Below are 24,933 nucleotides of genomic sequence, written 5' to 3' on the forward strand. Positions count from 1 at the left end.
CAAACTGTAAAGCGCTGCGGAATATGTTAGCGCTATATAAAAATAAAGATTATTATTATTATTATTATTATACTACGTCACTGGGCAATATACTACGTGGGCTGTGCAGTATACTACGTGGCTGGGCAATATACTACGTGGACATGCATATTCTAGAATACCCGATGCGTTAGAATCGGGCCACGATCTAATCTACTATATAATTTTCTAAGGGTCACTTCCGTCTGTCCGTCTGTTCCAGATATTCATTGGTCGCAGCCTCTGTCTGTCATGGAATCCAAGTCGCTGATTGGTCTCGCCAGCTGCCTGTCATGGCTGCCGCGACCAATCAGCGACGGCCACAGTCCGTTTAGTCCCTCCGTACTCCCCTGCAGTCGGCGCTGGCTCCATACTCCCCGCAGTCACCGCTCACACAGGGTTAATGCCAGCGGTAACGGACAGCGTTATGCCGTGGGTAACTCATTCCGTTACCGCCGCTATTAACCCTGTGTGACCAAGTTTTTTACTATTGATGCTGCCTATGCAGCTTCAATAGTAAAAACATCTAATGTTAAAAATAATTTAAAAAAATAAAAAATCATTATATACTCACCTTCCGCTGCCTTTCCCACTCCTCGCTATGCTCCGGTAACCACTCCATGCAAGCGGCAAGTTCTGGCGGCAACGATGGTATGGGAGAAGGACCTGCCATGACGTCACGGTCATGTGACCGCGACGTCATCACAGGCCCTGCGCGAGAAAGACCTGCCATGACATCACGGTCATGTGACCGCGATGTCATCACACCCTGGGACCGGAAGCTGCCGACGGAACTACAAGGGGCCCTCGGAATGTAAGGTGAGTATGTTTATTTCTAAACCTGTGACATACATGGCTGGGCAATACACTACGTAGCTGGGCAATATACAGTTAGGGCCAGAAATATTTGGACACTGACACAAGTTTTGTTATTTTAGCTGTTCACAAAAACATGTTCAGAAATAAAATTATATATGTAATATGGGCTGAAAGTGCACACTCCCAGCTGCAATATGATAGTTTCCACATCCAAATCGGAGAAAGGGTTTAGGAATCATAGCTCTGTAATGCATAGCGTCCTCTTTTTCAAGGGACCAAAAGTAATTGGACAATGGACTCTAAGGGCTGCAATTAACTCTGAAGGCTTCTCCCTCGTTAACCTGTAATCAATGAAGTAGTTAAAAGGTCAGGGGTGGATTCCAGGTGTGTGGTTTTGCATTTGGAAGCTGTTGCTGTGAGCAGACAACATGCGGTCAAAGGAACTCTCAATTGAGGTGAAGCAGAACATCCTGAGGCTGAAAAAAAAGAAAAAATCCATCAGAGAGATAGCAGACATGCTTGGAGTAGCAAAATCAACAGTTGGGTACATTCTGAGAAAAAAGGAATTGAGTGGTGAGCTTGGGAACTCAAAAAGGCCTGGGCGTCCACGGATGACAACAGTGGTGGATGATCGCCGCATACTTAATTTGGTGAAGAAGAACCCGTTCACAACATCAACTGAAGTCCAGAACACTCTCAGTGAAGTAGGTGTATCTGTCTCTAAGTCAACAGTAAAGAGAAGACTCCATGACAGTAAATACAAAGGGTTCACATCTAGATGCAAACCATTCATCAATACCAAAAATAGACAGGCCAGAGTTAAATTTGCAGAAAAACACCTCAAGAAGCCAGCTCAGTTCTGGAAAAGTATTCTATGGACAGATGAGACAAAGATCAACCTGTACCAGAATGATGGGAAGAAAAAAGTTTGGAGAAGAAAGGGAAAGGCACATGATCCAAGGCACACCACATCCTCTGTAAAACATGGTGGAGGCAATGTGATGGCATGGGCATGCATGGCTTTCAATGGCACTGGGTCACTTGTGTTTATTGATGACATAAGAGCAGACAAGAGTAGCCGGATGAATTCTGAAGTGTACCGGGATATACTTTCAGCCCAGATTCAGCCAAATGCTGCAAAGTTGATTGGACGGCGCTTCATAGTACAGATGGACAATGACCCCAAGCATACAGCCAAAGCTACCCAGGAGTTCATGAGTGCCAAAAAGTGGAACATTCTGCAATGGCCAAGTCAATCTCCAGATCTAAACCCAATTGAGCATGCATTTCACTTGCTCAAATCCAGACTTAAGACGGAAAGACCCACAAACAAGCAAGACCTGAAGGCTGCGGCTGTAAAGGCCTGGCAAAGCATTAAGAAGGAGGAAACCCAGCGTTTGGTGATGTCCATGGGTTCCAGACTTAAGGCAGTGATTGCCTCCAAAGGATTTGCAACAAAATATTGAAAATAAAAATATTTTGTTTGGGTTATGTTTATTTGTCCAATTACTTTTGACCTCCTAAAATGTGGAGTGTTTGTAAAGAAATGTGTACAATTCCTACATTTTCTATCAGATATTTTTGTTCAACCCTTAAAATTAAACGTTACAATCTGCACTTGAATTCTGTTGTAGAGGTTTCATTTCAAATCCAATGTGGTGGCATGCAGAGCCCAACTCGCGAAAATTGTGTCACTGTCCAAATATTTCTGGCCCTAACTGTACTACATTGCTCTGTGCTGTATACTACGTCACTGGGCAATACACTGCATAACTGGGCAATATGCTACGTCACTGGGCAATATACTATGTCGCTGGGCAATATACTACGTGGGCTGTGCAATATACTACGTCACTGGGCAATATACTACGTGGGCTGTGCAGTATACTACGTGGCTGGGCAATATACTACGTGGACATGCATATTCTAGAATACCCGATGCGTTAGAATCGGGCCACCATCTAATCTACTATATAATTTTCTAAGGGTCACTTCCGTCTGTCCGTCTGTTCCAGATATTCATTGGTCACAGCCTCTGTCTGTCATGGAATCCAAGTCGCTGATTGGTCTCGCCAGCTGCCTGTCATGGCTGCCGTGACCAATCAGTGATGGCCACAGTCTGATTAGTCCCTCCCTACTCCCCTGCAGTCGGTGCCCGGCACCCGCTCCATACTCCCCGCAGTCACTGCTCACACAGGGTTAATGCCAGAGGTAACGGACCGCGTTATGCCGCGGGTAACGCACTACATTACCGCCGCTATTATCCCTGTGTGGCCAAGTTTTTACTATTGATGCTGCCTATGTAGCGTCAATAGTAAAAGGATCTAATGTTAAAAACAATACAAAAAAATAAATCATTATATACTCACCATCCGCTGCCTTTCCCGCTCCTTGCGACGCTCCGGTTACCGCTCCATGCAAGCAGCAGGTTTCGGTGGCAAGGACGGCCATGTGACAGCGACCTCATCACAGGTCCTGCGCTCCTGCACGAGAAGGACCTGTCATGGTGTCATGGTCATGCGACCGCGACGTCATCACGGGTCCTGCGCTACCAACACTGGGACCGGAAGCTGCCGAGTGCACCGCACACAGGTGACATGACTACAAGGGCTCCCTCGAAAGGTGAGTATATGCTTAGTTTTTATTTTTTAACTGTGACATACATGGCTGGGCAATATCCTACGTGACTGGCCTATATACTATGTGGGCTGTGCAATATACTACGTGGCTCTGTGCTGTATACTACATCACTGTGCAATATACTATGTGGCTCTGTGCTGTATACTACATCACTGGGCAATATACTACATAGTTCTGTGCTGCATACTACGTCACTGGGCAATATACTACGTAACTGGGCAATATACTACGTGGCTGGGCAATATACTACGTGACTAGGCAATATACTACGTGGCTGGGCAATATACTAGGTGCCTGGGCAATATACTAGGTGCCTGGGCAATATACTACGTGGCTGGGCAATATACTACGTGGCTGGGCAATATACTACATCACTGGGCAATATACTACGTGGCTGGGCAATATACTACGTGTCTGGGCAATATACTACGTGGCTGGGCAATATACTACATGTGTGGGCAATATACTACGTGGCTGGGCAATATACTACGTGGTTAGGCAATATACTACGTGACTGGGCAATATACTATGTGGCTGGGCAATTTACTACTTGACTGGCCAATATACTACGTGGCTGGGCAATATACTACGTGGCTGGGCAATATACTACGTGACTGGGCAATATACTACGTGGACATACATATTCTAGAATACTCGATGCATTAGAATTGGGCCACCAACTAGTATTTTATATATATAATACTATAGTATGTTCTGTTAACACTAAACAGGAACAGTTTGAGAAACCTCCATTCATTTTTCCCATAGGGACCACTTATGGACCATAATTCCCACATGTTTCTGGATGCTCCTACGCTCACACGGTAAGGTTTTCAATGTTTTTTTCCGTTAAGTCATAGTGTAGGATGTGTGTAGGTACTCTTCTACCTAACTGTTGGTTGTAGCGGACGCACACACAATCGCGTGCGTTCGCCGCAACCTCCTTTTGACCATGTTTTCAATGGCCGTGCGTTGGTTCATGCTCCTTTTCTCTCTACGGCCTGTTTTAAAGCTTATTAGAGGGTTTCAGGTGCGAAAGCATACATTTTCGTTTTTTTTTTTGCGGCGCCAAAATACGCTTCGCTGAGTTGGATAACGGACAGCTAAATATGACTGTCCGCAGCCAAATAAAGCGTTGCTTTGTGGTGTAAAAAACGTTAACTTTATTTTTTTGGCACAATGTTTCAGCGGTTAATACAACCATACACTCGCAGAAACAGTCCTTTCACTGCAGCGTCAGTTTTTACTCTCATTATGTCATTTGCGTCACCAACACGTAAACTACGTAAACAGCTAATCCACCTCTCTCCTCACTACCCCCCTGCTTCTCCCCTCTGCAAATCTCTCCACTGACTCCCAATTCCCAAACGAATCCAGTTCAAACTACTAACACTGATCTACAAAGCCATCCACAACCAGTCCCCTCCCTATATCTCTGAACTAATCTCCAAATATCTTCCCTCACGTAATCTTCGATCCTCCCAAGACCTCCTACTCTCCTCCACACTTATTCGTTCCTCACACAACCGCCTCCAAGATTTCTCCCGAATATCCCCCATCCTCTGGAATTCCACGCCTCAACTCGTCCGATTATCCACCACCCTCGGATCCTTCAGACGGACCCTGAAAACCCATCTCTTCAGGAAAGCCTACAGCCTACAATAACCAAGCCACCGCCGCCAGAGCCGTCGCCTCACCGCCGCCTCCAGAGCTACCGCCTCACCCCTTCCTTCTGTCTCTTCCCTACTATCCCATAGAATGTAAGTCCGCAAGGACCGGGTCCTCTTCCCTCTGTACCAGTCTGTCACTGTAAACCAGGTACGGACTGGGACTAAAATTCAGCCCTGGCATTTGCAATCATACAGGCCCATGTTGTCCCATTTCCAAGCAACAGATGGAGATATATTATTAAAATTATCGTGGATGGAGGAAAGCAAGATTTACAAGACCAATATTTCTAACTAGATGGTGGCCCGATGCAAATGCATCGGGTATTCTAGAGAATGCATGTGCACGTAGTATATTGCCCAGTCACGTAGTATATTGCCCAGTCAAGTAGTATATTGCACAGCCCGCGTAGTATATTGCCCAGCCACGTAGTATATTGCCCAGTCACGTAGTATACAGCAGAGCCACGTAGTATATTGCCGAGCCACGTAGTATATTGCCGAGCCACGTAGTATATTGCCCAGTCACGTAGTATATTGCCCAAGCACGTAGTATATTGCCCAGCTACGTAGTATATTGCCCAGCTACGTAGTATACAGCACAGCTACGTAGGATATTGTGTAGCCACGTAGTATATTGCACAGAGCTACGTAGTATATTGCACAGCCACGAAGTATATTGCCCAGCCACGTAGTATATTGCCCAGCCACGTAGTATATTGCTCAGTTACGTAGTATATTGCCCATTTACGTAGTATATTGCCCAGTCACGTAGTATATTGCCCAGTCACGTAGTATATTGCTCATTTACGTAGTATATTGCCCAGCCACGTAGTATACAGCACAGAGGCACGTAGTATATTGCCCAGCCACGTAGTATATTGCAGAGCGAGGTAGTATACAGCACAGAGCCACGTAGCATATTGCACAGCCCATGTAGTATATTGCCCAGCTATGTAGTATATTGGCCAGCTATGTAGTATATTGGCCAGCCACGTATGACACAGGTTAAAAAAATAAAAAATAAACACATACTCACCTTCCGCCGGCGCGTTGTAGCACTGTCCACGGATTATCCCTGGCGGCGGCCATCTTCCGGAGGTCGCCTGGGGCTTCAGGAAAATGGTCGTGGGATGCTGCACATGCGCAGATGGAGATCGCGGCGGCCATTTTCCTGAAGCCGAGTTCCATTGCAAGTCCCAGGGCTGGTGTGAGCAGGACCTATGATGACATCGCGGTCACATGACCGTGACGTCACGGCAGGCCCTTGCCGCACACCAGCCCTGGGACGGGACCGGAGGCTGGTGCTCGCAATTGGAGCGGTCCGGGGAGCGTGGCGAGGAGCGAGAAAGGCGGCGGAGGGGGAGTATAGCAGGTTTTTTGTTTTTTTAAAATTATTTTTAACATGCATATTTTTACTATTGATGCTGCATAGGCAGCATCAATAGTAAATAGTTGGGGGACACACAGGGTTAATAGCAGCGGTAACGGAGTCCGTTACACCGCGGGCCGTTACCGCTGCCATTAACCCTGTGTGAGTGGTGAGTGGAGGAGATTACGGAGCGGGTGCCGGGCAGTGAGTGCAGGGGAGTAGGGGAGGGACTAATCGGACTGTGGCCGTCGCTGATTGGTTGCGACATCCATGACAGGCAGCTGCTGAGACCAATCAGCGAACGAATAACCGTGACAGAAGGACAGAAAGACAGATGGAAGTACCCCTTAGACAATTATGTATATAGATGATACCTGTGGCCTGCTGGGGTAATAGACGGAGTCAGCGACTTTGTGCTCCATCACAACTGTTAACAGTATGGGAGTCTTGAGAACACTGATTCTGCTAACAACATAGCAGACAAGGCAGCCCATGACCAGACAGGCCCTTCTGACATTTGCCAGAATTGCCCAATGGCCAGTCCGGCCCTGCTGTAAACCTGTTTACTGTAAACGATATCTATAGCTCTGTATGTAACCCCTTTCTCATGTACAGCACCATGGAATTAATGGTGCTATATAAATAATAATAATAACTAGTTTTAATTGTGACCTGTAGAATGTAATGAAACTTTGGAGTCTATAACTGGCTGACGAGCAACTAAAAAGTGTGCCCCGTTAGCCAGTCCTAGAGAAACATTACAGACTGCAGACCCCACGACTGGCTAACTAATATCTGTAAAGTGTGCCCCGTTAGCCAGTCCTAGAGAAACATTAGAGTGGAGACTCCACGTCTGGCTAACCACTGTGTATAAAGTGTGCCCCGTTAGCCAGTTGAAGTATGTCCTATTATGATACACTAGATGGTTGCCCGATTCTAACGCATCTGGTATTCTAGAATACGCATGTCCACGCAGCCACGTAGTATATTGCCCAGTTACGTAGTATATTGCCCAGCGACATAGTATATTGTCCAGCCACGTAGTATATTGCCCAGCGACTTAGTATATTGCCCAGCGACGTAGTATATTGCCCAGCCAAGTAGAATATAGACCAGCCACGTAGTATATTGCCCAGCCACGTAGTATATTGCCCAGCCACATAGTATATTGCCCAGTGACGTAGTATATTGCCCATCTTCCGGAGGTCGCGCGTGCGCAGATGGTAGTGCTCGGCTTCCCGGGGCTTCAGGAAAATGGCCGCGGGATGCCGCGCGTGCGCAGATGGAGATCGCGGTGGCCATTTTCCTGAAGCCGAGTTCCATTGCAAGTCCCAGGGCTGGTGTGAGCAGGACATAGGATGACGTCACGGTCACATCACCGTGACGTCACAGCAGGTCCTTGCCACACATCAGCCCTGGGTCGAGACCGAAAGCTGACGCTTGCAATGGAGCGGTCCGGGGAGCATGGCGAGGAGCGAGAAAGGCGGCGGAGGGTGAGTATAGCAGGTTTTTTGTTTTTTTAATTATTTTTAACATACATAGGCAGCATCAATAGTAAATAGTTGGGGACACACAGGGTTAATAGCAGCGGTAACGGAGTCCGCTACACCGCGGGCTGTTACCGCTGCCATTAACCCTGTGTGAGCGGGATTACGGAGCGGGCGCCGGGCAGTGCGTGCAGGGGAGTAGGGGAGGGACTAATCGGACTGTGGCCATCGCTGATTGGTCGCGGCAGCCATTACAGGCAGCTGCTGAGACCAATCAGCGAACGAATAACCGTGACAGAAGGACAGAAAGACAGACGGAAGTGACCCTTAGACAATTATGTATATAGATTGTATGTATGTAATGTATGTAATATAAAGTAGGTCACATATATATAAAGTATGGCCCGTTAGCCAGCTGTAGAGAAACTATGTGAGCGATATCATTGCTTGGTGGAAATGACGTATGCGTGTATACACTCCTGTTCACTGCAGCGTCCTTTTTTTTATGCTTATTGGGTGATTTACAATGTAAAAAACTTAAACTTTATTTTTTTCCGCAATATTTATTGCACGGTCAGTATAGCTGCGCACTTGTGGCACGTGGCCACAGGATCTTTCAGAGGGTGAGAGCACAGAGTCTCCCCAGCATTTTCTGACCCCTCTATTTTCCCTTTTCACAGTAGAGAATTGCGTTCATTTTGCCTGAAATGAAAGTGACATGCTGCATTGAATCGAGAACGACTAACATTGTGCAGAAAACAAGCACACCATTGTTTTTCTGGTGAAATTCTCTCTACGATTGACATATCACACGCTTGGGAAAAAAAAGTTTTATACCCCCCGTTCCCTGTCAAAATTTTTGAAGCAGGGCTACCATCAAAGAAAAATTGAAACCCAAATTACAAGAGCAACTAGAATATGAAGGAATCACCTGCTACATTACAAAGCTAAAGAAGAGAATAACCGGGAGCCTCTAGTGGTCACCTACAATCCAAATCTGGAGGCGCTAAGGGGAGCTGCACAGAAATTACAACCTTTACTACAAAAAGATGCCCGCTTACAATCCATTTTCCCAGACCCCCCACTACTGTGTTTTAGGCAGCCCCCAAATCTAAGAAGCATCATTGTCAGAAGCTCCCTGTCCTCTCCAACAGCTGCAGGAACCTTTCCTGCAACCAGAAAAAATGTAAAACCTGTCCATTCATAATGACCACGGACAAGATAAAGATCCCCAACCAGTGGCGTAGCTGGAAACTCATGCGAAACTCCAACAAATAATTCAAATCTTTAATAGCAATAGTCTTTTTCCCTAGGCCAAAGGGACTTTTAGGGAATCCCTAGGCTCCAGGGCCCGGTGCACCTGTTGTGGTTACACCCCTGTCCCCAACTCACATCAGGGCTACAAGATACCAGGTAGTTTCAGCTGCGTCCCATCTAATGTGGTGTACTTAATTATATGTACCAAGTGTCCACCTGGGGGTCTGTATGTGGGGGAGGCAGGGCAGAAACTGGGAATAACAATGAATTCTCACCACCACACAATAAGAGAAAAAAGGATGGATCTACCTGTGCCAATACATTTTTGTCTGCTTGATCATAGCACAACGGAGATGAAATTACTTCAAGTCTCAGAGATACAGAAAAGTCTGCGAGTAGAAACTGATGATGACATTTGACCCACTCATTGCACAGATAAATGTGTCGCATGGATTTACGTGTTTTTACATCAATTAAGGAGTTTGTTCCTGAGACCATGTGGAGCCTCAGCCCAGAGTCAGACCCCAATCAGAGGGCAATACTCCTTATCTGTGAACGCTCCAGTATTTATGGCCACAAATGTTTATCCCCCTCTCCAACAATGATAGCTCTGCTTCACGTCACTTGTCTAATCCATTGCATTATGTTGTATACATGTGATTCTTCATATTTTGTGTTATTCTGTGCCTGATAATAATAATAATAATAATAATAATAATAATAATAATAATAATAATAAAGACTCCTGAGTATTCTGGAGAGCTGCAGTTTGTTACCATCTTCTCAGTTAGCTATCGAAAGGTATCAACCACTGCGGATGCTCAATTGTAAATATTTCTGTCACAATGGCCGACATTTTCATATTTTTGCTGGATAGCTCCGCAGCCTAAGGGCACAGACACTAGACATTTTAGGGGATGAAAGCCAAGGAAGACCCTGGGCTTTCTTCCCCTTAAAGGGCTAGCGTGCAGAACCTACGACCGCCGAGCGGTGACTCATTGGCATGCATTGGAATCTTTTGGATGGAGGGTCCCTGTTTGGGGCCAATGTCTCTGGAATCCGAAGTCTCAGCTGGTCACGGGAGGTCTTAATATTTGTGGGAGAGTCTGTCCTCCCACCACCTGAAATATCTAGTGTCTGTATGTCACTGCCATGGAGATATGATCAATTTGCTCCCTGTGCAGAACGCCATTGATTTAGGACTGAGATTTCTCTTATCTACTATATAATTGTCTAAGGGGTACTTCCGTCTGTCTGTCTGTCCTTCTGTTACCGTTATTCATTCGCTGATTGGTCTCGGCAGCTGCCTGTCATGGCTGATGCGACCAATCAGCGATGAAGAAAATGGCCGCTCCTTACTCCCCGCAGTCAGTGCCCAGTGCCCGTCGCCCGCATACCCCCCTCCGGTCACTGCTAACACAGGGTTAATGCCAGCGGTAACGGACCGCGTTATGCCGTGGGTAACGCATTCTGTTACCACTGCTATTAACCCTGTGTGTCACCAACTTTTTACTATTGATGCGCCTATGCAGCATCAATCATAAAACGATCTAATGTTAAAAATAATAATAATTAAAAAAAAAACCTTATTCTCACCTTCCGCCGTCGCGTCCTGTCCTCGGCACTGCAAGCGCAGGTTCCGCTTCCAAAGATGCTATGGGAGAAGTACCTTCCATGACGTCTCGGTCCTGTGACAGTGACGTCATGGAAGGTCCTGCACTCATACCAATCCTGGGACCGGACACCGCACACAAGCGCCGGATCTACAACGGGCTCTTCGGATGGTGAGTATGTTTATTTTTTATTTTTTTACCTGTTACATACGTGACTGGGCAATATACTTCCTGGCTGGGCAATATACTACGTGTCTGTACTGTATACTACGTGACTGGGCAATATACTACGTGGCTCTGTGCTGTATACTACATGACTGGGCAATATACTATGTGACTGGGCAATATACTACGTCGTTGTGCAATATACTACGTGGCTGGGCAATATACTACGTGACTGGGCAATATACTACGTGTCTGTGCTGTATACTACCTGACTGGGCAATATACTACTGGGCTCTGTGCTGTATACTATGTGACTGGGCAATATACTACGTCGTTGTGCAATATACTACGTGGCTGGGCAATATACTACGTGACTGGGCAATATACTACGTGACTGGGCAATATACTACGTGGTTGGGCAACATACTACGTGGCTGGGCAATATACTACGTGACTGGGCAATATACTATGTGGTTGGGCAACATACTACGTGGCTGGCCAATATACTACGTGGCTGGCCAATATACTACGTGGATGGGCAATATACTACGTGACTGGCCAATATACTACGTGGCTATGCATATTCTAGAATACCCGATGCATTAGAATCAGGCCACCATCATAAATGTGTTTTTTTGCACCTGATTGTATGAGTTCTATTTTATTCCATCACTATGAAGGTCACTGACCACTTTTAAAGCACTAAAATTGAGAAAATTAGATATGTAAGGCCCCTGAACTCCTTAGTCTAGGCATTGTCACTGATAGACGGTAGGCCTGATAAAGGTGAGGTGGATTTCTAGTCTGTTGCTGATTCTGGCCAGGATGCAAATTGCAAAGCTGCACAAACAAAGGTTTATCTCCAAGAGCAGGCCAAGGCAACATATATCACTATTCTGAAAGCTCAACATGATGGAGGTGATTGTTTTTATTTTTGTAATCAAGCTTGATGAAGTGACCATGAAGCCAGCAGGACTAGTGACCCCAGGTAGACAGTTGACTCCTGTTGACATTGCAGAAACCTATATGGTGCAACTTCTTAAACGTCAGCATGATTATATTTTTTTTAAAGCTGTGTATTGGGCATCACAATTAGGCTGCTTTCACACATCAGGTTTTTGGTTTCAGGCTAAATCCGGCAAATTTGCTAAAAAACGGATCTGGCTTAAATTGTGAAAAACTGATGCATCGGATCCGTTTTTTAGTTGGATCTGGGTCTCTGTACTGGAGAGAGAGAGAGAGAGAGATGTGGGTGGATAATGGGGTGCTGGATTTTGCAGAAATGACCATAATTAAGGCGTTTCCATTGTCTATCTATTATAGGTGTAAAATGAGCCATGTGAAAAGAAATCTCCACTCCTGCCGTACCCGTTTTCAGTGGGCTACCACTGGAAGGGACCATCTCCAAGTGGCCACCCGACAATTATCACCCAACATCCTATGGGAAACGACGGTCACGCCAGTCCTTTGGTTACAGCTACGCACCCCTCCATCTGGAGCATCTTGGAAGCTGCATGTGCAGTGTAATGACTTGAGGGTACCCTCAGAAATTAGAGTAGGGGTGACCCTCCTGGGCCCTTCTGACAGATTTTTGAGGACTCTTCTCTAGGTCGCACAGCAAAGCTCTGAAAACACCCGACAATTGCAGCCATTTTACAACTCCAATCACTTGGCAATGAATGTGGCACTGTGCTTCCAAGCCGATTAGGTGAACTATTGCAAACCCCAGCATGTGCCATTTGCTCACGAAAACACATCACCCCCTCTGCTATGGCCAGCAAAAGTTGGGTCTCCGAGTGGCAGCCTCGCGTACATCACCCAAAATACTACATAAAGTGCCATCAACTGCACTGCACCGCCAGAGTTACGGCCATCGCACAAACGCCCTTGGCTTCATGGACGTCAATCCAGCGTCTTCAGATTTGGGAAAAAAATCCTTTTCGAAGAGAGACCTGGTGCAAGACAGTGAGAGCTTCCCTTCAGTTTTACTGAATGTTTTTGGGATAAAAACAAGGGATTAGAAAGACTTCAATTAATTGCATGGCAGCACAACATTTTATGGCCTAACGCCATATTTTACTGCACGGACCTCAACCCAGTTTCCAAAAGTGCAAAAAAGTCTCCCCTGCCCCACGAAGCCCCTCAGCATTTTAAGAGGTTACTTTCCATTTTTCACAACCTGACCCCAGGCTCTGACAGCTTCTGACAACAAGCTCCAGGCTCCCTGCTGCCTCTGACAACCTGCCTCCAGGTTCCGAATGCCTCTGACAACCTGCCTCGGGCTCCAACAGCGTCTGACAAACTGCCCCCAGGTTCCGAATGCCTCTGACAACTTGCCCCAGGCTCCCTACTGTCTCTGACAACCTGCCCCAGGCTCCCTACTGCCTCTGACAACCTGTTCCAGGCTCCCTACTGCCTCTGACAACCTGCCGCCAGGTTCTGAATGCCTCTGACAACCTGCCCCAGGCCCCTACTGCCTCTGACAACCTGCCCCCAGGTTCCGAAAGCCTCTGCCAACCTGCCTCAGGCTCCAACAGCGTCTGACAACCTGCCCCAGGCGGCTCCCTACTGCCTCTGACAACCTGCCGCCATGTTCTGAATGCCTCTGACACCCTGCCCCAGGTTCCCTACTGCCTCTGACAACCTGTGCCAGGCTCCCTACTGCCTCTGACAACCTGCCCCAGGTTCCCTACTGCCTCTGACAACCTGCCCCAGGCTCCCTACTACCTCTGACAACCTGCCGCCATGTTCCGAATGCCTCTGACAACCTGCTTCAGGCTCCCTACTGCCTCTGACAACCTACCCCAGGCTCCCTGCTACCTCTGACAACCTGCCGCCATGTTCCGAATGCCTCTGACAAACTGCCCCAGGCTCCCTACTGCCTCTGACAACCTGCCCCCAGGTTCCGAATGCATCTGACAACCTGCCCCCTGGTTCCGAATGCCTCTGACTACCTGCCCCAGACTCCCTATTGCCTCTGACAACCTGCCCCAGGCTCCCTACTACCTCTGACAACCTGCCGCCATGTTCCGAATGCCTCTGACAACCTGCCCCAGGCTCCCTACTGCCTCTGACAACCTACCCCAGGCTCCCTGCTACCTCTGACAACCTGCCGCCATGTTCCGAATGCCTCTGACAAACTGCCCCAGGCTCCCTACTGCCTCTGACAACCTGCCCCCAGGTTCCGAATGCATCTGACAACCTGCCCCCTGGTTCCGAATGCCTCTGACTACCTGCCCCAGACTCCCTACTGCCTCTGACAACCTGCGCCAGGTTCCAAATGCCTCTGACAACCTGCCTCGGGCTCCAACAGCGTCTGACAACCTGCCCCCAGGTTCCGAATGCCTCTGACAACCTGCCCCAGACTCCCTGCTGCCTCTGACAACCTGCCCCCAGGTTCCGAATGCCTCTAACAACCTGCCCCAGGCTACCTCCTGCCTCTGACAACCTGCCCCCAGGTTCCGAATGCCTCTGACAACCTGCCCCAGGCTCCCTACTGCCTCTGACAACCTGTTCCAGGCTCCCTACTGCCTCTGACAACCTGCCCCCAGGTTCCGAATGCCTCTGACAACCTGCCTCATGCTCCAACAGCGTCTGACAACCCGCCCCAGGCTCCCTACTACCTCTGACAACCTGCCCCAGGCTCCCTACTGCCTCTAAAAATACTACTACTTCTCCCTACTATTGCAAGCCCCAGCATGTCCCATTTGCACTCAAAACCACATCACCCCCTCTGCTATGGCCAGCAAAAGTTGTGCCACAGAAAGGAAGGGTCTCCGAGTGGCAACGTCGCATACATCACCCAAAATCCTACAGAAAGTGCCATCAACTGCACTGCACCGCCAGACTTACGGCCATCGCACAAACGCCCTTTGCTTCACGGACGTCACTTCAGCATCTTCAGATTTTGGAAAATATCATATTTTTAGAAGAAAAGCTATAACTTTTCTTCTTCTGGAGAAGAGGAAGCAGAAATTAGGGGACGGCATAACTGTCCCCTAATGTCTGCGTCCTCTTCTCCAGCAGTGGCCAGGATGGGGAGTGCTGGGAGGCCGGTGGTGGTGAGAATGTCCTTGGAAGACTAGACCCTGCGTCCCTCATCCTTTCCCAACACTGTCCGGCAGCGGAGTACGGTGTGGAATGGCCACCTCAATCCTGGGCAGTGTGGAGAAATCTGCTAGTGCTCGACTCTGATGAAATAGGACTTCCTTAAGAAAGGCCTGTTGGCTTGTTGTCCAGAGAAAGACTTTGTTCACTTCTTAGAAGTGATGACTTTTGTTCCTTTCATTTTTCCTCTTCCCAACTTTAGTGCTGGTTGCATATATGTGACAGATTTATTCTAGTCTGTGGTGCCCATTCTAAAATGATTATTATTAATGCAGGTAAAGTGTGTGTAATACAGAGGCGAGAGCATCAGTGTATATATAACCTGTATATGTGCATGTAGAGTGTATGTGATGTATACAGTGTGTTTTAGTACAGAAAGGCGAGTGCATCGGGGTAGTAGTGTGTATATATGGTGAACATAATACGGAGAGGTGAAAGCACTAGTGTGTAGTGCATATGCATTCTATAGTGTTTATATCCTATAGAGACATACTGATGGGGACTGTCGGGATCACACTCAGTCGGAGCAGCCTTTGGAAGTGGGAAATCACCAGAAATAATACACAAGACACGTCTTGTATAGTGTATCACTGGGAAGTCTCTGAAGCACGCCTGCCTTCAATGTGCTATCCCTTCTTTATATAGCTGTTTCAGTAGGTTTAGTGGTTATACAAGTTTTGCATGTTTAAACAAAGAGACAAAACAGGAAAGAAAGAAAAGATAAGAAAACAGTTTCGTGGGCGGCAGTTTCACAACAAACAGTACAAAGGCAATTCCACAGACAAGAAAAACAGGATTTCATACTATAGCTAAAATGTCCTTGAATGGACAGGTCAATATTTATCACAAATTCTTTTTTTTATTTTTGTTCATTGAGGTAATCATTTTTGTTCTGCTCTTCACACTCCCCCCTTTGACATATTCCATTCAAAACCTTGTCGATCATTTTAGTCATTCTTTTTGTGATATTACAAAAAAAAACTTTATATTCTCGCATCCATTACACAAAATTTATTTGTGCATACCGAGATACCCTTGAGTACAACCTTGAATAATACATATATAATTACAATAACCATAACTGTATGTATTAGGCTTTGCATAATCCCGGTAACCCACCCACCGATCCCTCTGAACCAATTGGCCGGGTTAAGAAAAGAAAAGGTATCTGACCACCAGCTATCCTTATTTTGGTCATTGTCTTTGTCATACTGATCCCTGAGTCGTTGTACGTCTTTTAATTTAAATCTCATACTCATAGTACTATTCGGGTCTATATAATGACAGCAGGTGGGTCCGATGATTTGACACATACCCCCTTGTGAGGCAGTTAGGTAATCCAATACCAGGGTATGTTGGTTAGTGACTATTATAAGCTGATTCTGTACAGCTATACTAGTATTTAATATGTCCAATATATCCCAAATCTGATCATCTAGATAATCCGTGGCTCTAACTAATTTATCCCACATTTGTGTTAACATAGGATAAATAAAAATGGTACTAGCAATTTTGTTGGGAATTCCCATTTGTACTATATGCGGCCTCCCCGAGGGACGTGGTGAGTTATCTGCAGCTCTTTTATACAGTGTGTGCTTGGGCACGGCTTGCATATTCACTTGTTTATTTGAAATTATGAAAGTAGCCGGGGTTAGGCGTCCTAATGTACAAGTACCCTTTATACCTACGGGAAGCCATTTATATGCTCCTTCTCCGCATATCCAAAATGTACCCTCAGGCAGATCCCACAAAGCTGAGTGCTGCAATACCAATCTGTGAGCCAAATCCACAAAACTAGATACATTCTGAAGCATACACCAAGAGGGTTTTTGTCCCAAGGGGCTACAGTACCCGGCTGCGGGATTCCCACATACATGCATTCCGTTGACATACTCATTGGATTCATTACAAACCAGGTTCCCCGGCTTACTTGTACAACTGTCTGCATCACCTTGGGGGAACAACTCAGAATGTTCCCATTTTCTATTATGTATGTATCTTTCCAATACTGTAGGTTTGAAAGCATCAGAGGAAGGGGTGGTTGTACTGAAACTGAGCTGTAGATTTTCAGTGGGGACCTGTCCTAAATCAGTTAATCCAGTCTTATTCCTAGGTACCCATTTTCCTCCCTTGAATGCTAAATATTGTAAGTTGTCTATTTTTCCTGTAAGATTGCCCTGCCACCAAGGAAATTCTACCCATCCCACAATTGGTATGGCGATTGTAGTATTCCATAGTCTAGTATTGCCAGGTTGGTTGTTGGCCAGGTTGTCTGAACAATTAGGCCAAGCGAATATTTCTTCAGCTGACACGGGAACTGCTAGAAAAGGTATACTTGTGGCTGATACTGGTGAATGGGTACAGATCCAACAATCTGCCAGGGGTTGCGTATTATTTAACAAGTCATGCACTAATTTTCTATGATGTTGTACGAATCTATTGTTCAAAGGGGCTAGAGAATTCAGTCTTTCCCATGCCTCCGTTGAGGTTAACATTATTAACATCAATATCATGAGTCTTATACTGCTTTTTTGCAATGGCTTGCATGTATCCATGATGCCTTTCCTTCAAACTTGACTGCTGTTGGAGTTGTTAACAGGACTTGGAAAGGTCCGTCAAATCTCGGTTCCAGAGTCTTTCTGGTGTGTCTTTTCACGTAGACTTGATCACCAGGTTCCAACTTGTGGCCTCCTTCGAGATTTTCTGGATCTGGAAGGGAAGCAAAAACTTGCGAATGCACTTTAGTTAAACGTTTTTGTAATTCTTGTACATAAGCAGTTAAAGTCTCAGTATTCAACATCAGTTGTTGTGGAAAATAACAACCCAAATTTGCTGCTCTACCAAAAAGAATCTCATGTGGTGACAGCTTAGCCTTCCCCCTTGGGGTGTTTCGGATGGAATACAGGGCAAGTGGTAGACACTCGGTCCAAGGCTTTCCTGTTTCTGCCATGGCCTTCTGGATTTTTAATTTTATTGTCCCATTTAATCTTTCCACTTTACCTGAACTCTGTGGATGATATGGAGTGTGAAACTGGTTTTCTACTCCCAACATTTTCATAACATTCTGGAATATTTCCCCAGTAAAATGGGTACCCCTATCTGACTCGATCACCTCAGGCATGCCGTAACGGGGTATCAGTTCATGTGCTATTTTAATGGCAGTAGTTTTTGCTGAGGCTTTACGAACTGGATAAGCCTCTGGCCACCCTGAGAACATGTCCACACACACAAGCACATATTCGTATCCATTGTACCTAGGAAGTTGGATGTAGTCGATCTGGAGTCTTTGAAAGGTATACAGTGGTCTTACATGATGCTTGGTTGGGGTTTTAATGGCCTGACCTGGATTGTGTGCCAGGCATATAGCGCATGCAGCACACATGTTCCGAGCAAAATTACCAAAGCCTGGAGCCAACCACCTTTCTTTTACCTTGAGCGTCATACCATTTGCCGACACATGCGTGGGTAGGTGGAGGTCACTTGCCACTGCGGGGTACCAGGCTCTGGGTAAACACAACAAAGTTCCTTGTTTCCATAATCCTTGCTGATCTTCTGCCCCTTTTTTCTGCCACTGCCCTCGTTCTTCGTCGTCTACCTGTTTCTGAGCTTCCTTCAATCTTTCCTCATCATCTTCAGAGCTATCTAGTGTGTGGGCATGATGTAAGGGTTTACGTGCTGCCTGTTTTGCTGCCTTATCGGCTTTATCGTTACCCCTGGCTTCCTCGGTGTCGAGTCTCACATGTGCAGCTACCTTTATCACCGCTATTTCTTTAGTTTCTTGTGCTGCCTCCAGAATCTGTCTAATGAGGGAGGCATGTTTAACAGGTTGTGGCCTGAAGCAGTCATATAACCTCTGGCTCTCCATATTACGCCAAAATCGAAAATAATGCCATGTGCATATCTAGAATCAGTGTATATGTTTGCTGTCTGATCTTTGGCTATTTTTAGAGCTTCAACTAATGCCGTAAGTTCTGCTTCTTGTGCAGACTGATTAGCAGGGAGAGGTTCTGCTTTCAGCACTTCATGCTGAGTTACTACCGCATAACCTGTATGAAATTGTCCATTCATATCTGCATATCTACTGCCATCTATGAAAAGTTCAAATGTAGCATTACAGAGTGGCTTGTCACGTACATTACATAAGCCCTGAGTCTCTTGTTCCATTAATTGTACACAATCATGCATTGACTTTGATGGGTCAAAGGAGTTGGAGAGTGCAGTTTCAAAGGAGTTGGAGAGTGCAGTTTCCTCAGGTATGGTACCCCCCTCAGACTCTAAAGGGAGCAAAGACGTGAGATTAAGAGTCTGAATCCTGGCAAAGGAAATGTTGGGCGGCAGTAGTAGGGAACATTGGAGACGGAGGTGTCTGGCCATTGAAATATGTTTAGGTTGGACCTGGTTAAGAATGCCATGTACATCATGAGTGGTCTGAACTAGAAGTGGGTGATCAAGAACAATCTCAGAAGCTTTATCTAATAACAGTGAAATTGCGGCTACTACTCTTACACAAGAAGGTGCGGCTCTAGCTACAGGGTCCAGATGAGCTGATATGTATGCCACAGGTCTCTGTTTGTTTCCATGTTTTTGTGTGAGCACCCCTGTAGCATGTGAGGATATCTCAGCTGCCATCAATTGAAAAGGTTTAGTGTAGTCTGGGAGTCCCAAAGCCGGAGCTGATATCAGTGCTGTTTTCAAAGAGGAAAAATGACTGTTTAGCCTCTTCACTGAGTGAATGTGGTGTGTTGGCAATACAGTCATATAAAGGCTGCATGAGTTGACTTGCATGTATGTTCCACTGTCTACAGTGTGAAACAATACCTAGGAAAGCACGCAGCTGTTTGTGATTCCTGGGTTCAAGCATGTTACGTATGGCTTCCGTACGTTGAGGTGTGAGGTGTCTGATGCCCTGTGATATGCAGTGACCTAAAAACACGACTGTTTGTTGACAAGCCTGGAGTTTCTGTCTATTTACTTTACAGCCTTCTTGCGCTAGGAAAATTAAGAAATTAACAGTTGAGGTAACTGCCGTCTGTTCATCAGGGCAACAAATAAGTAAGTCATCTACATACTGTAGAATGACTACTCCTGGTTCTGGGATGAAATTTTTTAGCACGGTCTGCATTGCTTCAGAGTACAAAGTTGGTGAGTGTACCATACCTTGTGGCAATCTTGTCCATGCTAATTGTTTACCCTTGAATGTAAAGGCAAACAAATGCCAACAGTTCTTATGTAGTGGCACAGAAAAAAATGCGTTTGATAAGTCAATTACCGTAAAATATGCAGCAGTGCTGGGAATTTGAGACAGTAAGGTATGAGGATTCGGTACCACAGGGGTGACCGGTGCCAAAACCTTACTGATTTCCCGTAAGTCGTGCACAATGCGATATTTCACCATAGTTTCTTTGGAGGACACTTTCTTTTTAACAGGATATAAGGGTGTATTGGCGGGTGACCTGATTTCTACCAAAACACCTTGTAACACATAATCCTGAATTTGTTGAGAAATCGCCTGTTCTTGCTGGGCGCTGATGGGGTATTGCCTAAGCTGAGGTAATATGGTTCCCGGGGCAGTTTCTAACAGTATAGGAGCTACTGATAAAAATCCTACATCAGTGTCTCCTTTTGCCCATAGGCTGTCAGGAACCCGAGACAAGTCAATTTTTGCTTGTTGAGTGTAAATTTCGGGAAAATCCTCCATTGCCTGTATTCTAACATATGGTTCCAGAGTTTCTGCATCTTCAGGGATGGTCAGCATAACTGTGCCATCTTCTCTAAAATGGATGTTTGCATGCATTTTACTTAAGACATCAGTACCCAACAAGCAGGTAGGTGCACCTTTAGCAAATAAAAATTTGATTACAAAAGTTTTAGGGCCAAAGCTCACATTTAAAGGTTTTGTAAAGGGCAACGCCTGAATTTTACCATCATACCCTTCTGCATATGTAACCTTTGAGGATATATTGTCAGGATATGGTAAAAAGTCCTGATTTAAAATGGAGGATGTTGCTCCCGTATCTATCAGAAAAGGTACATTTTTACCCTCAACTTCAACTTGTATTATTGGTCTTCTAGAAGGAAGAGAGACCTGCATAACTTTCAGTCATTCTGAGCTGTCTGTTTGATCAGGCACTGGGTTATTTATCCTATTTTTGGATACAAAGGTTCCTGAATCTATATCTGCTTTTCTCTTCCTACATTCCCTTTGGAAATGTCCTGGCTTCTTACAGTAATGACAAGTAAACTTTTGATTAGCAGAGCCAGTATTAGCCTGTGCAATTCTTACTGGCTTAGAATTTTCTCTTAAGTCCATTTCTATCCCTACAGCTTTCTGTCTAGCCAGGTGTGGGTCTTCCAAGGTTCTCCAATCAGGGGTTGCAGCCTTAAAGGGAACCTGTCACCCCGTTTTTTGAGATTGAGCTATAAATACTGTTAAATAGGGCCTGCGCTGTGTGTTCCTATAGTGTATGTAGTGTACCCCGATTCCCTATGTATGCTGAGAAATAACTTACCAAAGTCGCCGTTTTCGCCTGTCAATCAGGCTGGTCAGGTCGGGAGGGCGTGGTGACATCGCTGGTTCTTCCTCAGCTTTACGTTGGTGGCGTAGTGGCGTAGTGGTGAACAAGCAGCGCGCGATCTGCGCTGTAATCCCTTGCATCGGTGGGGGCGGCCATCTTCCTGGGGCCGCGCGTGCGCAGATGGAGTGCTCTGCTGCACGGGGCTTCAGGAAAATGGCCGCGGGATGCCGCGCGTGCGCATTAGAGATCGCGGCGGCCATTTTCCCAAAGCCGAGTTTGCATCTCGGCTGTGTTGGTGCATGGCCGCTGTGGCGGTGGGCGCCGCACGGCTCCGCACCGTTAGGGCGTTAGGACCCACTACGAGGTTTGCCGTGACGGGGCAGTGGGCTTCATACAGTCTGATCAGAATGTTAAACTGAAAACCTCATATTCAGTTATATTAATTTTTGCCTAGCGGCTTTAGATCAACGTATGATTTTGGGATGTGCGGTTCATGCTCTTTTTTTTTTCTTTTTTGCAAAGCGAACTCTGGATGTGCCTTCGGACCGGCCGGACTCAGCCAGCCCTGTTAGCAGTGCTCTGGATTGCGGATCCCGAAGTCTTCAGTAAAAAGGTAAAGAGACTGCAACCCTGTGTCCTCGTTATTTACTGCGCCTCACATCATCGACTCCTACACTACTGGGATGCCCTGGGGATATACTTCACCTGTGGGAAGGTATACCATCTAGCTGCCACTCCATCACCCCAGCGGACCCCGAAGCAGCGTCGGTCTCCCTGACCGAATACCACAGGTGGCGTCACGAACCCTTGACAAACTTTCATCACTCTTTCATTGGACACCCTTTAGCAGGGTCACGGACCGGGCCCAGCCACTGTGACAACCCCAGCACCGAGACAGAGAGGACCGGTACCGAGTACCCCGCGGCCCTGCGTCTGGGGGCGATCCAACTTGGCGTCACGAACAGGATGTACTTAAGCCTGCAGAATCAGGTCATGTGTGCCTTGGAACTGTGATTGACTTGTGCTTAAACTGTGATTTATTGCAAAGACTGTGTATTGCTATTTGCCGCCAAGATTCCCGCCAAAACCGCCGCCATTGCCGTGCCACGAGGAGCGCAGGAGAAGAAGAAGGGTGTGGAGTTGTGGGCATGATCGGGCTGAGAAGCGCGAAAAGTAATGGCCGCCCAGTCTAAGTATTTTTGCATCTTGGAGACGTGTCCGTCAGCAGCAGAGACCCGCCTCCTGCTTCTCTATGGAGGGCGGGAGCTAAGCCCACGAACTAAGCCCACGAGCTAAGCTAAGCCCACAAAGTTTTACAAACCTAAGAAGCATGACCTACTCCCCCTCCTGATAGCCGCTGCCAAACACTTGATCGCCTTACACTGGAGACAAACGTCCCCCCCCCATATTAATGAATGGCTTAAAAAAGCACATGACATCTTCAGGATGGAAGAGTTGTCCAGTTGGGACTCGCATACGCATGACAAATTCTTTCGTATATGGATGCCCTGGCAGTTAGCTTCCCAAACTTCCCCTTAGCCTCTCATTCACTATTCTCCTTACACAACATACGGTTGTACTAACTTTGTTTTTCTCATAAGGCTCTCTTATAGCACTGTGATGGACCCGATACAGCTCAACTTCCTTATTGTATGAGTTATGTTTGATACTTGTCTTGTTTCTCTGCTCCATAATTGGTCAAAATTGTCTGTTCTGCTCCCCGTATGTTTATGGTATCGTTCTGACCGTTTTTTACCTCTGATGGGGTATCTTTGTACAAGGAGCTCTGCTTTGACCGCTTCTCCCCCCCATTCCCCGGTACATCCTTCACCCCCCCCTCCCCTTCTTATTTTTTATTTTTCATTTTTCTTGAGTGTACTGTCGATTTTTAATTTCTGATCGACTTCTTCTTGAGACTCAGGTTACGGAATTCTCAACCTATTACTTGGATCGCACACCAGTGCTACCATTATCAGAACTGTGGACACTTCCGGCTATTAATCCGTGAGGAGGATTCGGACGAATTGTGATAGTATAGTACATTTTAAGCATGTATCCACCTTCATCCGATTCATGTAACCTGTATAACTGCTCATTTGTTTATATGTGTTAAAAAATTTGAAAATTAAAAAAAAAAAAAATAAAAAAAATAAAAAAAAACGGATCCGATGCATCAGTTTTTCACAATTTAAGCCAGATCCGTTTTTTTAGCAAATTTGCCGGATTTAGCCTGAAACCAAAAACCTGATGTGTGAAAGCAGCCTAATTGTGATGCCCAATACACAGCGTTAAAAAAAATATAATCATGCTGACGTTTAAGAAGTTGCACCATATAGGATTCTGCATTGTCAACAGGAGTCAACTGTCTACCTGGGGTCACTAGTCCTGCTGGCTTCATGGCCACTTCATCAAGCTTGATTACAAAAATAACAACAATCACCTCCATCATGCTGAGCTTTCAGAATCGTGATATATGTTGCCTTGGCCTGCTCTTGGAGATAAACCTTTGTTTGTACAGATTTGCAATTTGCATCCTGGCCAGAATCAGCACCAGTCTAGAAATCCACCTCACCTTTATCAGGCCTACCGTCTATCAGTGACAATGCCTAGACTAAGGAGTTCAGGGGCCGTACTCTAATTTTCTCAATTTTAGTGCTTTAAAAGTGGTCAGTGACCTTCATAGTGATGGAATAAAATAGAACTCATACAATCAGGTGCAAAAAAACACATTTATGAACCACTAGATGGTGGCCCGATTCTAACGCATCGGGTATTCTAGAATATGCATGTCCATGTAGTATATTGCCCAGCCACATAGTATATTGCCCAGCCACGTAGTATATTGGCCAGTCACGTAGTATATTGGCCAGCCACATAGTATATTGGCCAGGCACATAGTATATTGCCCAGCCACGTAGTATATTGCCCAGCCACGTAGTATATTGCCCAGCCACATAGTATATTGTCCAGTCACGTAGTATATTGCAGTTCCGGCAGCGTAAGGCGGTCCGACCTGGCATACGGTGGGATCATAAGGATATAGCGTTATGGATGAGAGTGATGGTACCGGCTACAGCAAATCAAGGAAGTCAGCCATTTCAAGGGGGCGCCAGGAGTTCAGGGCAGTCAGGACACTCGGTCGCAATACAGAAGGGACTGTGCTTTTCTTTTAACGAAGGGACCTGTAGATTTGGGGGCAAGTGTAAATTTAAGCACGAATGCTCAGGTTGTGGGGGCACACATGGGGCAACGAGATGTTTTAGAGAGGGAAAA

This window comes from Ranitomeya imitator, chromosome 2 (genome assembly GCF_032444005.1).
Source record: "Ranitomeya imitator isolate aRanImi1 chromosome 2, aRanImi1.pri, whole genome shotgun sequence".
Classification (NCBI taxonomy): Eukaryota; Metazoa; Chordata; class Amphibia; order Anura; family Dendrobatidae; genus Ranitomeya; species Ranitomeya imitator.